We start from the raw sequence: 16,823 nt of genomic DNA, 5'->3' as shown, positions 1-16,823 counted from the left end.
TTATTTACACTCTGCAAAAAGGACCTTCCCAAAATTGGTGAAATAAGGTTACATTTACCTGATTCTTATGCTCAGCGCTACATTCTTACAGAAAACAGAGTTGCTCCTACAAAGGGAATATAGGTCTTTTCTTACCCCAGAAGGTAGTCAAGGTAGTCTTATTCCTTTTGCCAACGACTGGCTAAGTCATGAACATACGATTTCATTGCGGCTAATGGGACCCAAAAGGAAGTAAGCTGGGGTTCTGAGAAGGATTTTCTCAAAACTGCAGGAGTAGTTTTGTGATGAGCCACGTGATTAACTGTGATGAGTTTTGGGATGAGGCCGTGGAATAAGTGCTGGGCACAGTGCTTGAACCAGACTGTGGAAATACTAATTTATTTTACTTTTACTATTTATTTATTTATTTATTATTTTTTATTTATTTTAGAGACTGGGTCTTACTCTGTTGCCCAGACTGCAGTGCAGTGGCCCTATCACAGCTCACTGCAGCCTGGAATCCTAGGCTCCAGCCGTCTTCTCACCTCCGTCTCCCAAAGTGCTGGAATTATGGGCATGAACCAATACTCCTGGCTAATTTTTAAATTAAAAACAAAAAACAAAACAATATGAGACTAATGCAGGAAACACTGCTACCCTTCTCTGGATATCACTGGTCTACCCATGATGCCTGGCACTGCTGCAGCCATCTTGTAACTATGAAGGGAGATATTGCTGCCATCTTAAGGATGGTAAAGTAGAAAGATGGAAGTAAAGTGCATCCCTGAAGGCATCTTTGAGATGCCAAATTTACCTCCTTGGGCCTTGATCCACCTCCAGACTTTTTGTTGTGTCAGAAAATAACCCCTCAATTATTTAAGCCACTTTTAGATGGTGTTTTTGCTTTCAGACAAATCTTTCCTACAGAAACCTGTATTATTGTCTCCAAATATTTGGGGCACTTCCTTGCAGGAAGATTGTACATGCTCTCCCTTTTAAGCCCAGGCTTGGCCATGTGACTTGTTCTGACCAATAAAACATGAGCAGTGTGATGGGATATTTCCAGGTAAAAGTTTCAAAAGTCAATATGTGGTTTGACATGCTTCCTTTCCCCTGGCCCTGTGATCAGGGAAGCATGCTGAGGTGAAGCCTCCTTCAGCCTTGTTTCTCAATGACTATAATAAGCAGGGCCTTCTTGTCCCTCCCACAACGGACATGTGGAATAGACAAGAAATAAACTTGATCATTGTTGCTGCTTAAATGTGTTGTTCTTGTTATCACAGATAAACGCAGTCTATATTGACTAGTAGACATCCTGAAAGCTGTAGTACTAAAAACAATGAAGTGAAGGCAAGAGCTTGAGATGCAGGGCCTTAACCCTGAGTTGCCAGGAAACTGATTGGGAGCAGTATATGTCAATGACTAAACAGATATTGGAAAGGACAGACTCATCTCTACCCACCCCATACACTTCCTGGTTAGTGAAATGAGCCTTGGAACAGTAAGTAATTTAATCCAAATAATGCTTTGAAAATGTCTTCACTTCAATGCATTATTCAGAGTAAATTAATCACAACTTATTAAGTGTCTCTTTCGTATCTCTGACAGTCACCTCATCACTGTGCCCCACCAACTTTTTTTTTTTGTAATGACCTTTCTATGCATTACCTTAACAACCTACTCAACAGACACCTACCTAGGGGCTTTTGGTAATGGCTCGTGATCACGTAGCTGAAATTCTGTTGCACGAATATAAAATGAGGGTGATGCGTCAGTGGTTGGGACAGGGGAGTGATGATGATGAGATATGATAGCTAATATTTTATATAAATATTAGCTTGTTGTATACCAGGTTTTATTCTAAACACGTTGTATATAGTAATTCCCTTAGTCCTCACCTATAACGAGGCTGGCATTATGATTATCTCTCTTTTATGGATGAGGAAACAGAGGTGCAGAGATATTAAATACCTTGCCCAAGGTAATGCAACTAAAATGTAGTGACACTCAGATTCCATTCCAGGCAATTTGGCTCCAGAGTTGTGTTTTAACTCTGATGATTAACTAAGCAGGGAGAGAGTTGTTCCTGGGGCAGCAGTTCTTGGAGAAGCAGTTCTCAGAGGGGCCAGAAGTTAACAGTCACATTGAGCTCCACCTGACTTAAATCCTACCTGGGTGTTGTCTCACAATTTGCAAAACATGTCTATGAACTGTTTTCCTCAGCCATAGGCTCTGTTCTCTGAGAGTGGTGAAGAGTTAAGTAAATGAATCATGTAAAAGTCCTACTATTGAGCTGGGCCCTGATAACCATCGACTGCATGTCACTGGGGCTGCTGGAGGTTTATAGAGTAGACCCTCAGAGGTGCAGAAGTCTTGGGCATGCAAAGAGTCATGCACAAGTTTGAAAATAATTTCTCTAGGAGCCTGTAGGAGGGTATGAACCGTAAGGCCTGGGAACAGTTAGCTAGAGAGTTACTTCTGGGCTTTGCAGACACAGCAGTGACTGAGATGCACTTGGTGCCCTGGAATGGATGACTGGGTAAGCCATTTGGACCAATCATGATTTAAGAAGAGTAAGCCAGGCGCGGTGGCTCACGGCTGTAGTTCCAGCCCTTTGGGAGGCCAAGGCAGTTGGATCACAAGGTCAGGAGTTCAAAACCAGCCTGGCCAACATGACGAAACCCCTTCTCTACTGAAAATACAAAAAATTGTCTGGGTGCCGTGGCTCATGCCTATAATCCCAGCACTTTGGGAGGCCGAGGCAAGCGGATCATGAGGTCAGGAGATTGAGACCATCCTGGCTAACATGGTGAAACCCCGTCTCTACTAAAAATACAAAAAAAAAGATTAGCCAGGTATGGTGGCAGGCACCTGTAGTCCCAGCTACTCAGGAGGCTGAGGCAGGAGAATGGCGTGAACCTGGAAGGCAGAGCTTGCAGTGAGCTGAGATCATGCCACTGCACTCCAGTCTGGGCAACAGAGCGAGATTCCGTCTCAAAAAAAAAAAAAAAAAAAAAATTAGCTGGCTGTCGTGTTGTACTCCTATAATCCCAGCTACTCAGGATGCTGAGGCAGGAGACTCGCTTGAACCCGGGAGGTTGCAGTGAGTCAAGATTGCGCCATTGCACTGTAGCCTGGGTGACAGGATGAGCCTCCATATCAAAAAAAAAAAAAAAAAAAAAAAAAAAGCAAAAATTAGGTGGGCATGGTGAAATGCACCTGTAGTCCCAGCTACTCGGGAGTCTGAGGCAGGAGAATCGCTTGAATCCAGGAGATGGAGGTTGCAATGAGCCGAGATCGTGCCACTGCACTCCAGCCTGGGCGACAGAGTAAGACTCCGTGTCAAAAAAAAAAAAAAAAAAAAAAGGGTGAGGGGAATTTTTCTGAGGCACAAGATGGGTATGTGGATGTACATATGAGTAGGGAAGTAAGGGCAAGGGGCTTGGATCTAAAGTTGTTTTGCAAAAGCTTTGAAAATGTAGCTCAAGAGGGATAATATTTAGGCAAAATGAAATGATCTACCAGCAAGTCATATAGGTTGTATCTCTAAAATATATTTTATATCTGAACACTTTTCACCATCTCCACGGTGAGCACTGCCAGCACCTTACCTAAGTGACTACCTTACAGTCACCATAGTGTCTCCTTAGACTCCTGTGTTAGTCTCCTAACTGGTCTCCCTGCTTCCATTCTTGTCCCTTCCTTTACGGCAAAAAGTCAAACTTTTTTCTCTACTCAAACTCAACACAGAACACTTCTGTGTGTCACAATGATGTGTGAATTTTTCCCCACCAACAACCAATTCTCCAATAGCAGCTGAGTGTCCTACAATTCAGTTCAATTCTGCTGCTAACTGGAGTTAGCGCAGATCTCCAAGTTCATGGCACAAATCCACAAGACTGCCCCCACTTCAGATGCCAATTGCAAGTCATAGGTTGCCACGTTCTCCACAACTTCTGCCCAGCTTGGCTGCAAATCAGAGGCCCCTATGACCCCCTTCTTGGGTTCAATAATTTGTAAGAGCAGCTCATAGAACCCAGGAAAACAGCTTACTTACTATTGCCTATTTATTACAAAGGATATTTTAAAGGATAAAATGAGCAACCAGACGAAGACTTACATGGGCAAAGTTCAGAAGCGTCCTGGGTGCAGGAGCTTCTGTCCCTGTGGAGCTGGGGTGCGTTACCTTCTCAGCAAGCGGATGGGTTCACCCACCTGGAAACTTGCCCAACCTCCTAGTTCAAGGATTTTTATGGAGGATTCATCACGAAGGCATGATGGATTATTAACTCAATCTCCATCCCTTCTCCCTTTCCTAGAGTCTGAAGGGTAGGGCTGAAAGTTGCAAGCATCTAATCATGGCTTAGACCTTCCAGTGACCAGCCCTCATGCAGAGGCCAGCAAGAGTCACTTCATTAGAACAAAAGACTGTCCTGTTACCCAGGAAATTCCAAGGGATCCAAGGGATTAGGAACGCTGTGTCAGGAAATTACAAGGGTTTTAGAAGCTCTGTACCAGGAACTAAAAGCAGAAAGTGTGTGTGTGTGCATGTGTGTGTACATATATTATTATTATTATTTTTTTTTTGTAGAGCTGAGGTCTTGCTCTGTGACTCAGGCTGGACTTCTGGGCTCAAGTGATCCTCCCTCTCAGCCTCATGAGTAGCTGGGACTACGGGCATGTGCCACCATGCCTGGATCAAATATATGTATTTTTATTATGTACACTGCCTCTTCCATTTGCCTCATGGTAGACAGAGTGATCTTTTAAAAATGCACTCAGTTCTTGTGGCTTCTTCTCCTTAAAATAAAACCCTAATTCTTTGCTACATAATCTGGCCCTGCCTCACTCCTTGATCTCATCTCTCACTAGCCCCACTCCTGCCTTTTGCCTACACTGTAGTCCCAAGCTCCTTCCTGCTTTAGGGTCTCTGTGTTCTCTGGTCCTTCTTTTGCCTGGAATACTCTGTCCGCGCATCCCCCCACTACCACTCTCAGCTCTTTGCAAGGCTAGCTTCTTCCCCCACTCTGGTCTTGATCCAGATACCACCTTTTCCAATTTCCTGACCACCTTGTTCCCTTTCTCCCCACAACTCTCTCTCGGCCTCTATCCATCCCACTGGCAGATTTTGTTTTCTTCATAGCACTCATCACTATCTGAAATTGTCTTTGTTCATTTGCTTGTTTATGAGTTCGCTTACAGTCTTCTCTATTTGACTAAATAGCCTTTGTTTGCCTGATTCGTGGCTATACCCATCACCTAGAAAAGTTCCCAAATGCATAGATGCTTCATAAATTAAGAATAAGTAGGCCGGGCGCGGTGGCTCAAGCCTGTAATCCCAGCACTTTGGGAGGCCGAGGCGGGCGGATCACAAGGTCAGGAGATCGAGACCACAGTGAAACCCCGTCTCTACTAAAAATACAAAAAATTAGCTGGGCGCGGTGGCGGGCGCCTGTAGTCCCAGCTACTCAGGAGGCTGAGGCAGGAGAATGGCGGGAACCCGGGAGGCGGAGCTTGCAGTGAGCCGAGATCGCGCCACTGCACTCCAGCCTGGGCAACAGCGTGAGACTCCGTCTCAAAAAAAAAAAAAAAAAAAAAAAAAAAAAAGAATAAGTAATTTAGGCCGGGTGTAGTGGTTCACACCTGTAATGCCAGCACTTTGGGAGGCCAAGGTGGGTGGATTACCTGAGGTCAGGAGTTCGAGACCAGCCTGGCTGACATGGTGAAACCCCATTTCTACTAAAAACAAAATACAAAAATTAACCAGGTGTGGTGGCACATGCCTGTAATCCTAGCTACTCAGGAGGCTGAGGCACAAGAATCACTTGAACCTGGGAGGTGGAGGTTGCAGTGAGCCGAGACTGCACCACTGCACTCCAGCCTGGCCAACAAAGCAAGAGTCTGTCTGGAGAAAAAAGAAAAAAAGGCCGGGTGTAGTGGCTCATGCTGTAATTCCAGCACTTTGGGAGGCCGAGGCGGGGGGATCACGAGGTCAAGAGACCGAGACCATCCTGGCTAACACAATGAAACCCTGTCTCTACTAAAAATACAAAAAATTAGCTGGGCGTGGTGGCAGGCACCTGTATTCCTAGCTACTCAGGAGGCTGAGGCAGAAGAATCGCTTGAACCCGGAAGGTGGAGGTTGCAGTGAGCCAAGATTGTGCGACCGCACTCCAGCCTGGGCAACAGGAAGATACTCCGTCTCGGAAAAAACAAAAAAAAAAGAAATAGCAATTTACATTTAATTTCCATCAGTAATAGATTTCAAGCAGGTTACTTACATGTCCCAGTGGAAAAGAGATAAAGGAGAAAAAATAATTTTATTTACATGTAATTGAATTTTGATGCATTCTTTGGATTGTGCGAATAGAATAGTGATATTTGAACATAATTTTGTGAGGTTAATCTACCCCTAGAAAACCTGAAATTACATATGGCTCAAAATAAATTAGTTTTTCATAGAAAATATAAAACCCAGGAGCCACTATGGATAGGTTCCTATGTTAAAATACTATGAAAATATAAAATTAAATATTATGAAAATGTAAACTACAATGTTTCTATAATAAAGAACTTATAGTTAGTAAGGGTAGAGAATACAATGTCCAAATCTAGCTCTCTCTCTATATATATACATCATCAAGTATGTATGTATACAATGATAATATACAATTGTATATATGGCATTGTATACATACACACTTACTAGTTTTTTTGAAAAACTTAATGGTACAGAGTGTTTATTTGGAGTCCAGTAATATATTAACAATATGTGAGCATTAGTTGCATTTGCTGATTTGTCTTATTTCTGTATTTAATTCAGCATTTTTATATTTTAAGATTCTTAATGGAGGTTCCTCTGGGATATACTCATTTTCTAGTTCACATATGACTAAATGTGGTCATATTTGCTGATTGTGTGAAGAAGTAAATATTAATTCTGACTGGTTTTGAAATAAGAGCCCTTGGGGCATCTCTTCTTCTTCCTTCCATTTTTAGATACCTCTGTTAGAGGCTTTAACACTTGGGTGGAAGTGTTTTTAAAGGAGCTTATGAAGATTTGGAAAAGATTTTATTTTTAATATCCCAGATTGCATCCTCTGCATTGGGTTGGTTTTGTTACATGTGCTCCATCTGTCTCAGAGATATGGAAAACTCAGTAGAGGAAAAATGGAAAGGGCAAAATTGTTTCCCTTGTTTCATAAAATTTCTGAAAATTATTTCATATGTAAGCTCTAGTGCATGGATTCCTTCACTTCCAACGTCCACAGCACTACCCAGGTGCCTGTCTACCTGCCAAACGAGATGCATTGGCTCCAGGCGCTTGTGCCTTCCAAAGCAGGGACAGGGGATATTGCTTAGTTGTTTCCTGGTCGGAAAGTCCACAGGATAGAAAGCCTTTTACCCAGCCACTACTTTGAAAGAGTTCAGTAAGGCTTCTTATCACTGCAGGTGAATTTAATGAAATGCACATATTGGTTCTTTTGTTACGAATTTCCTCAAAGGAGAATATAATCAATTTACTTGCAGTTGATTTGGGATTTATGATCTCTTTCTTCAATGTTTCAAGCTAAGTACTGGATTTTTTAAAATATGAAAAATAATTTCTCTCCCTATCCCAGCTATACTTGACAGTGAAAAAAATTGAAATTTTGCTTCTCACTACATATTGCATGTAATTTCAACCTCCTATTATGTTTTTTTTTTTAAGTGACCAGAGAACAAAAAACCACTGATGTTTTTTGTTTCTCTGAAAATCAGCTGGTTGTATCTAATTGGAGCTCAATGGATCAGGTGTCTGGGAGATTTAAGTGCTTTTTTCCACCCTACTGTTGTTTACCATTATGTTTATGTATTTATTGAGTGTCTTGTAGCCTTGCAATGTGAACTTCTGGAGACTAAAGATCTTCTATGATGTATGCAGCACTGAATAAGATATATGGATTCTTCAGTATTATCTCAAAAGGGACTTTAATCTGGAGCTATAAAATTCACACTTTTTTGGTATGTGTTGAATTGCAGATGATTCTTTGAAGAGAATCAACCTTTAACAAGCCTAACTCACAATCTCCAACTTTATGAACCTACCAAACTGAGGTGATGTTACTATCCTGGTTTGTTACTTTTAGGAGGATTACTATTTAGAATCTTTTCTTTTCTTTTCTTTTCTCTTTTTTCACTCTGTCGCTCAGGCTGGAGTCCGGTGGCACAATCTCAGCTCACTGCAACCTCCACCTCCCAGGTTCAAATGATTCTCCTGCCTCAGCCTCTTGAGTAGCTGGGATTACAGGTGACCACCACCAAGCACAGCTAATTTTTGTATTTTTTAGTAGAGACGGGGTTTCACCATGTTGTCCAGGCTGGTCTCGAACTCCTGACCTCAAATGATCCACCCGCCTTGGTCTCCCAAAGTGCTGTGATTACAGGTGTGAGCCACTATGTCCTGCCTAGAATTACTATAAACAGAGTATTTTCAATCAAAAGCAGATTGTTGGAGAAGGTGACATTTAAAGCTGGCGTTACGGTTTGTAGGTTTTACAAATCATGGCTCCAGCTCATAAATGTACACATTAGTGCCTATTCCACATAATATCAAATGTTCTCATGTCCTGTGACTCATCTTAGAGCTCTACTCACTTGTCATCAATATCTCCTATCCTGTTACAAGACCTGGTCATCACCTATAATTGCTTCTCCTCTGAAATCTTGAACTTTGAAATTCCACTCTGTCCTCAACCCCATACCCTTTCCCTCCCCTACACCTTCATCCTACCAACCTTCAGTATTTTTTTTTTTTTTGAGACAGAGTCTTGCTCTGTTGCCCAGGCTGGAGTGCAGTGATGTGATCTAAGCTCACTGCAACTTCTGCCTCCTGGGTCCAAGCAATTCTCACGCCTCGGCCTCCCAAGTAGCTGGGATTGCAGGTGCCCGCTACCATGCTCAGCTAAATTTTGTATTTTTAGTAGAGACTGGGTTTCTCCATATTGGTCAGGCTGGTCTCGAACTCCTGATCTCAAGTGATCTACCTGCCTCGGCCTCCCAAAGTGCTGGGATTACAAGTGTGAGCTACTGTGCCCGACCAAGCTTCAGTCTTAACAAAGCATCTGACCTTCAGCCTTCCCATTGAATGACCTCCAGAGCTCTTGGCTTGAAGGACACTTGTTTGATTTGCTGGCACAGCCCACCAACAAATCCTCAATCTTGGATCCACCTACCCACCTGTTTTCCTTGGCTCTTTATATTACTGGAAAAAAAATCACCTACTTATACAGTCAGGTGCTCATATACATTTTTAATTTCGAACCTCAACTGAACAGCCAAGATCATCTGAAAGTTTTTGATTATCCTTAGTTGGCTTTCTGTACAACTTGCCTGATCTGAAATACGTGGGACTATGAATCACTGACACTTAGGACTGAGCTAACTACCTTCTTAAAAAGTATTTTCTCCCTGGATTTCATGTGAACCAGACTGTTCCCATTTTTTGGTGTGTGTTTTACCCCTCTTATTTTTATTTTCTTTTGCAGTTTTCAGGAAGTAAATAGGTTACTTTCTGGGAGGAGAAGTAAAGCATTTAAGGGAATCACAGCTGGGTGCGGTGGCTCATCCTTCTAATCCCAGCACTTTGGGAGGTTGAGGTGGGCGGATGGATTGAGCCCAGGAGTTTGAGACCAGCCTGGGCAACATGGTGAAACCACCCCACCCCCGCGCTCTCTCTCTCTATGTATATATAGCCAGACATGGTGGCGTGCCTCCTTGGGAGGCTGAGGTGGGAGGATCACCAGAGCCCAGGGAGGCAGAGGCTGCAGTGAGCCCTGATGGTACCACTGGACTCCAGTCTGGGTGACAGAGTGAGACCCTGTCTCAAAGAAGGAGGAGGAGGAGGAGGAGAAGGAGGATGAAGAGGAGCGAGGAAGAGAGAATCACAAAAGATTTACTACATACCTATGATGTGCCAAGCACTGTTCAGGTGCTGGTGATTCAGCAGTGAGCAAAACAAACAGCTCTGTCCTCATAGTCTATATTTTAGTAACAAGGGGTCGATAATGGGCAAATCAGTAAGATGTGTGCTATGTTAGAAGGTGATAGGTGAGACTGTAGAGTCCTGGAATGGTGGTGGAGGCTGTGGGGTTGCTGTGGAAAGTGTATGAGATGCTAGCTTAAGCCAGGCTGCCTGGGTTCAAATTCCAGGTCCAACACTTACTACATGTGTGACCCTGGGCAAGTCAGCTGGCCTTCTCTATCTATAAAATGATGATTATCATAACACCAACATCTTAAGGTTGTTATAAGGATTAAATAACTTAATAACATACAAAGCATTTCCCTTGGTAGGTGCTATGTAACTGTCAGCTACCTTATTTTAAGCCGTGGTTTCACCGTGGCCAACACATCCATAACTGGTGTCCTAGAGGCAGAGGTGGACTCACTGTGAAGGTAGAGCCCCTCACGTGCCAGGCCCCTTCCAGGTCTCTGACAGGGGCCCTCACACTGTGTTCATGTGGTGCTTTAGTCAAGTTTGCAAAAGTAAGATATTTTAACCACAAATTGTTAAGATGCCATCTGTTTCCTTATGTTAGTGGCATTGAGGTGGCCATGGGCATTTGGGGATCCAGCTAAGAGGAAGTTGAGTTGGAGACACTTAGTTTGGGTTTAGTGTGGGAATGTCCGTGTGGTTTGTTCACTTCCCTGCCGATTTCGGCTACAGCTGGTCATGCTGGTGTTGAAACAGCCCCCAGGACTCCCGTGTCCACTGTGCTGCAAGGCAGGACATGGTGATGGTAATGTGTCCCACAGAGCCTCGCAGCAGAGGCATGTGGGTAGACAGGAAAACCAGGCTCCAAATGTGCAGAGCAAGAAGTTAGTCTTTGGAAAACTCTGATAATTCTCTGGCATACAAAATTGTAAGTGGGCTGGGCATGGTGGCTCACTCCTATAATCCTAGCATTTTGGGAGGCCAAGACAGGTGGATTGCTTGAGGTCAGGAATTCAAGAGCAGCCTGAGCAACATAGCAAGATCCTGTCTCTACAAAAACATTAAAAATTAGCCAGTCATGGTGGCCTGCACCTACAGTTTTAGCTACTCAGGAGGCTGACTTGAGCCCGAGAGTTTGAGGATGCAGCGAGCCATTATTGTGCCACTGCATTATAGGCTAGGTGACAGAGTGAGATGCTATAGCTAAAAAGAAAATTGAAAACAAAAAATAATCAATAGGAGGATTTGGCTCTCAGGTCACAGTCAAAGCAGAAGGTCTTTCCCTCTCAGGAACACATTAGAGAAAGCAGAATTTATGACTATAAATGCATGGTTATGGGCTAAATGTTTTTGCTCTTCCCCCAACCCCCGCTTCGTATGTTGAAGCCCGAAGCCCCAGTGTGATGGTGTTTGGAGACAAGGCTGTTGGGAGGTGACTCTGTTTAGATGAGGCCATGAGCGATGGGTCCTCATGTGGAAAGAAATCAGGGAGCCTACTCTCTCTCTCCCTTCCATGTGAAGATATAAGCAAGAAGGTGTCTGTCTACAAGCCAGGAATGGGGCCCTCACCAGAACTCCACCCTGATCTTGAACTTTCAAGTCTTTAAAACTGTGGGAAATAAACATCTGTTGCTTAAGCCACCCAGTGTATGGTATTTTGCTATAGCAGCCTAAGCTAAGACACACATACATTCTTTCTTCCTTTTCTTTTTCCTTTTTCTTTCTTTCTTTCTTTTTTTTTTTTTTTTTTTTTTTTTTGAGATGGAGTCTTGCTCTTGTTGCCCAGGCTAGAGTGCAGTGGCATGATCTGAACTCACTACAACCTCCTCCGCCTCCCGGGTTCAAGTAATTCTCCTGCCTCAGCCTCATGAGTAGCTGGGATTACAGGTGCCCGCCACTACGCCCAGCTATTTTTTTGTAGTTTTGGTAGAGACCAGGTTTCACCATGTTGGCCAGGCTGGTCTCGAACTCCTGATCTCAAGTGATCTGCCTGCCTCGGCCTCCCAAAGTGCTGGGATTATAGGCACGAGCCACCACGCCTGGCCCATTTTTTCTTTCTTAATGGGAATCATGTGAAATAGAATTATAGCATTTCTACAAGCAGCAAGAAGGTCTGTGTGTGAAGTTGCAAGCTGGGACTACAGGTATGTGCTACTATGCCTGGTTAATTTTTAAATTTTTTTTTAGAGGCATCATCTTGCTGTGTTGCCCAGGCTAGTCCTGAGTTCTTGGGCTCAAACAATCTCCTGCCTTGGCCTCCCAAAATGCTGGGATTACAGGTGTGAGCCGCCACACCTAGTAGTGATGAACATAAATGATACCTGAAAATATCTGCAACAACTGAAATGTGAGGTGAAAATATGATGTGAAAAATATGTGATTTCTATTGAAGACAAAGTCATAGATATTGCTAACATTACTATAGTCATGTCTTAACATTAGTAATTGAAGAAGATGATAAACTTTAGTAGGAAGGAAATGAAAATAAAGATACAATGCTTTTCCTACACAAGTGTACAGACCCCTGAGCTCTGGCCAGGTGAAGAACACCTGTTTTAAAGTGATCGCTGGCAATCACCTCCCCTTTTCCATTCCTCCTGCCACTGACCTAATTAGAGTCCCATCTCCATGTGGACTCACCACAGCCACCCAAACTGAGTCCTCCCCTTTCTCCTAAGCCTGCTGTTATTCCACTGTTCCCTGTATACTCGAGAGGAGCTGCTGCCACCCACTCATCTACACCAGAAACTGAGCATCAGGCTTCCCTCTTCACATCCTGTTTGGATGGAGCCCTGACTCCTCAATGGAGCTCAGGTTTGCCACCCTCTCCACCCACCTCCAGTGCCTGCCTTCTTCGTTATGACTACACCAGCCTCCACACTGCTATCCTCGCCCGGCCTCACCAATCCTTCTTGCAAAGGTACAGACCTATCTAGAACCCAGATTGGATCAGGTTGCATGGCTGTTTTCATCCTCCTGGCTGTCTTCGGGATGAAATTCAGGCTCCTCAGTGTGGCATGGCTTTCTGTCCACCTTTCCAACCCAGCTCCTGCAACTCCGTGTTCCAGCCATCCCTCCTTTCTTAAGTTATCCAAACTGCAGGATGATCGAGGGGTTAAAAGTGGGGGCTCGAGAGCCAGCGTGCCTCAGTTCAAATCCCAGCTCCATCAGTCACTTGATGGCCTTGGTAACGTCCCTCGGCTCCTCTGTGCCTCGGGGACCTCAGCTTCAGCATGGGAGTTATGAGAGCACTGGCCATGCAGGGCTGTGGGGATTCAGTGACATACCACATGAGAACCGTGCAGGGCAGGGCCGTGATGTATAGAAAAGCTCAGCACAGGGGCCTTGCTATGAGTTCCTGTTTCCCTGGAGAAATAGCCTTTTCCTGGTCTCTGCTCACCTAATGAGTCCTTTAAGATGCAGGCATCTCCCCATCCTGAGAACTTTCTCTGACCTGGGCTGGGCTGAGCTGGGCTGGCTGCTCTGGACTTCATTGCTCACCTGCCCAACTCACTACAGACTCGTCACTTACCTGTGTCCCGAGTTGAACATGTCATCCTCCAGGCAGGGAATGTGGCACCCTCATTCATAACCCAGATGCCGCCTAGAGCCAGAAATTTACTTCTCACAGTTTTGGAGATTGGGAAGTCCAAGATCAAGGTTCTGGCAGATGTGCCTGGTGAGGGCCCGCTTTCTCATAGATGGAGCTTCTCTCTGTGTCCTCACGGGATGGAAGGGGCCAACGAGCTTCCTCCTGCCTCTTTTATAAGGGCATTAACCCCATTCATGAGGGACCTGATCACCTTCTAATACCATCACCTCTGGGGTTAGGCTTTCAGCATGTGAATTTTGGGGAGACACAAACACTCAGACTACAGCAGAGGCTGAATGGAAAGAAAGAATACAAATCAAAGGACAAAAGTGCTAACGAAAATAAAGAACAACTAGTTCTCTTCCCCTCTCTGGACAATTTGCTTTTCAGAGTATTGTAAATACATGGACTTATCTTACTGTTTCTCTGAGTGGTCCTGTCTGTAGTGAGTCCTTTCCTGGCCAATTCTTGGGCCTGATAGCATCAGTCTTCTGAAAAAGAGAGGGAAAAAAGTCATGGGGGAGGGGGGATGGGCAGAGGAAGGAAACTCTCAGCCTGCTCCTCAAAAGTAGGTCTTTAGGGACACTATAGCCGCTTCAAACTCTTTTAGCTAAAGGGACCACAGCAGTGGGAGCAAGAACTTATATATATATATACACACACACACACACACACACACACACACACACACATATATACACACACACACACACATACACACACACACACACACATATATATATTATTTTATTTTATTTTTTGAGACACAGTCTCACTCTGTTGCCCAGGCTGGAGTGCAGTGGCACGATCTCAGCTCACTGCAACCTCCGTCTCCTGGGTTCAAGCAATTCTCCTGCTTCAGCCTCCCCAGGAACTGGGACTACAGGCGTGTGCCACCATGCCCAGCTAATTTTTTGTATTTTTAGTAGAAATGGAGTTTCACAGTGTTAGCCAGGATGGTCTTGATCTCCTGACCTCCTGATCCATCCGCCTTGGCCTCCCAAAGTGCTGGGATTACAGGTCTGAGCCACCGTGCCCGGCCCAACTTAAGTATATTTTTAAGAACAGAGAAAACCCACTTGCTGTGTCGAGTCCTGGCTGAGGCATGTCCAACATAGCAATGGTCCTGACTTCAGTTAGAGCTGTTCTCTTTCCTTTATTTTTTACATTACAAAATAATTCATTTCTAGCCTGGCATGGTGGCTTACACCTGTAGTCCCAGCTACTGGGGAGGCCAAGGCAGAAGGATCAGTTGAGCCCAGGAATTCTAAGTGACAAAGAGCTATGACTGCACCACTGCACTTCAGCCTGGGCAACAGAGACCCCCATCTTAAAAAAAATAAAAGATACAAAATTAAAGAAATAAACACAATAAATTTATTTCTTGGGAAAAGATTAAACAATACAAAAGGGCCGAAAAGAAAAAGCAAAAATGCCTCATTTCCCTGATCCTAGTACCCAGTGATAGTCCCTGTCTCAGTGTGGATTTTAAATACACATATGGAGGGTCAAAGTTACATATCCAGTATGGCATCAGAAACGTAAAATTATGCCTAGATTTGTCTAGAGAGTCGAGCTGGATGGAAATGCTACAATAAATGCACATTTCTTTTGTAGTGGAAGAAATAAGCCATCTAGAATATAATACATACAAGTAACTCCTTTGATCAGGAAGGGGCTGAGGTTCAGGAGTGGCTGTGCAATTTGACTCCTGGCTCTGAGCTTTCTCACTGGCTACTCAACAGGTCAGTGCCAGGTAAAGTGTCCCACACCCAGACAGAGGGGTAACCAACCACCCAATGCAATGGGACCGCCCCTCCAGGGGGCCCTGGATTGTTTGGTTTTAAAATGCCTGAGTTGGAATTGCATGCTGGGATGGGTGGAAGCAAGCTGTCCCAGGGCTGAGCAGGAAGGGCCCAGAAGCCTGTCCGGGAGCTCACCCCTCCCCAGCCCTTCTCTTTAAAGCCACCATCATTCTTCCAACTTGTCAAGCCACACCAAGGCCAAGTGAAGCCCAGCACCTGTAGGCTAGGGCTTTGGAAAGCAGAGGCAACAGCTGTGCGAGGGAAAAAGCTCCGGGCGGGAGGGCAGCCCTGGCTGAGTCTAAAAATAAAACCCGGCCTGACAGCCTGACAAAGGGCCTCTTGTCAGGCGCAGCAAGAGGGGCTGTCCTGGCCGCCCTTGTGAGGCTGTTCTGGGGCCACGTGGGGAGTCCCTCCCTTTCTGCCTCTGGGGTGTCATTCTCCAACAGCCTCTTCAGGTGGACCGGCCTGTCCTCAGTGAACAAGCCGCCTCAGCTGGGGTTTAAAGAGGGATCGGCCGCACCACTGAACTCCAGCCTCAGCGACATAGCGAGACGCCGTCTCAAAAAAAAAAAAAAAAAAAAAAAAAGGTGGATCGGCTGAGGTACCTTTGTGTACAGACTGTCCTGTCTGCAGTGAAACTGAAACCGGGTACCGGCCCATCTTGCTCTTCCCAGATGGGCGATCCGCCTGTGCCATACTAGAACAGCAGCTCCAGATAGGCAGGGATGAAACACATCCGTCTTTGGGAAGGACGAAGGAGTGCCGCTCTGTTTCCCCGTTTTATAAAAAGGAGCCCTTAGAACCGATTTGCTCTCACAGTGTTGTCAGCTCCAGGCCAAAGTGGGCTACCCACAAAAGCAGTCCTTTTACCCTCCGCACCGCACAGAGCTCGTTTTCGCACAGAGCCTGTGGGGTGGGAATATCCCGCCTGTGCCCCCCGGGTTTCAACTCGGGCTGGTCAGGAGAAAGTTTCTCAGCTTCAAAATGATCAAATTCCTCAACGGATTGAAAAAAAAAAAAATTGTCAATAGAAAAAACAAAAACATCAGGGAAATTAGAACATGAAGCACTAATGAGGAGCAGGAAACATCTGCTAGAAGGAATTCCTCTAGTATTTAATTTTAAAGCTTTTAAAAATGTGTATCTTTTTGGTGTAAATGATTTTAAAGCAGAGCTAACCGGCATCTCAATCTCTAGATTCAAACTTTCTGGCTCCAAGGTGTCACCATTGTTTGTGCTCCTCATCAGCTCACTGCTGCCCCCGCGTGTCTGATCTAAAAATCACAACACAGAGCTCGTTCTCAATTTTATGCTTTGCAAATAAATGGAGAAAAGTCCCATCTCCCCTCCCCGCCCCCAACCTATTAGCTCCCATGACAACAAACGGTATAGAATGAAAGCAATGTTTTGGCTTGTTAGTGACAGCTGCATAACCCAGGTGAATTTTCAACAAGTCTTTCATTCCAGAAGA

At 44.7% G+C, this 16,823-nt stretch overlaps 1 non-coding gene across 1 annotated transcript; it reads left to right on the top strand.

The window, feature by feature from the left end:
* Positions 1-307: 307 nt before the first annotated feature.
* LOC126960435 (small nucleolar RNA U83B) lies at positions 308-389 on the top strand. Its single transcript, XR_007727982.1, has one exon. It is a non-coding gene; the product is annotated as a small nucleolar RNA U83B (small nucleolar RNA).
* The last annotated feature ends 16,434 nt before the right edge of the window (positions 390-16,823 follow it).

Source organism: Macaca thibetana, chromosome 7 (genome assembly GCF_024542745.1).
Source record: "Macaca thibetana thibetana isolate TM-01 chromosome 7, ASM2454274v1, whole genome shotgun sequence".
Classification (NCBI taxonomy): domain Eukaryota; kingdom Metazoa; phylum Chordata; class Mammalia; order Primates; family Cercopithecidae; genus Macaca; species Macaca thibetana.
Note: the sequence above shows the minus strand (reverse complement) of the source record. Positions and strands in the feature narration are given on the sequence as shown.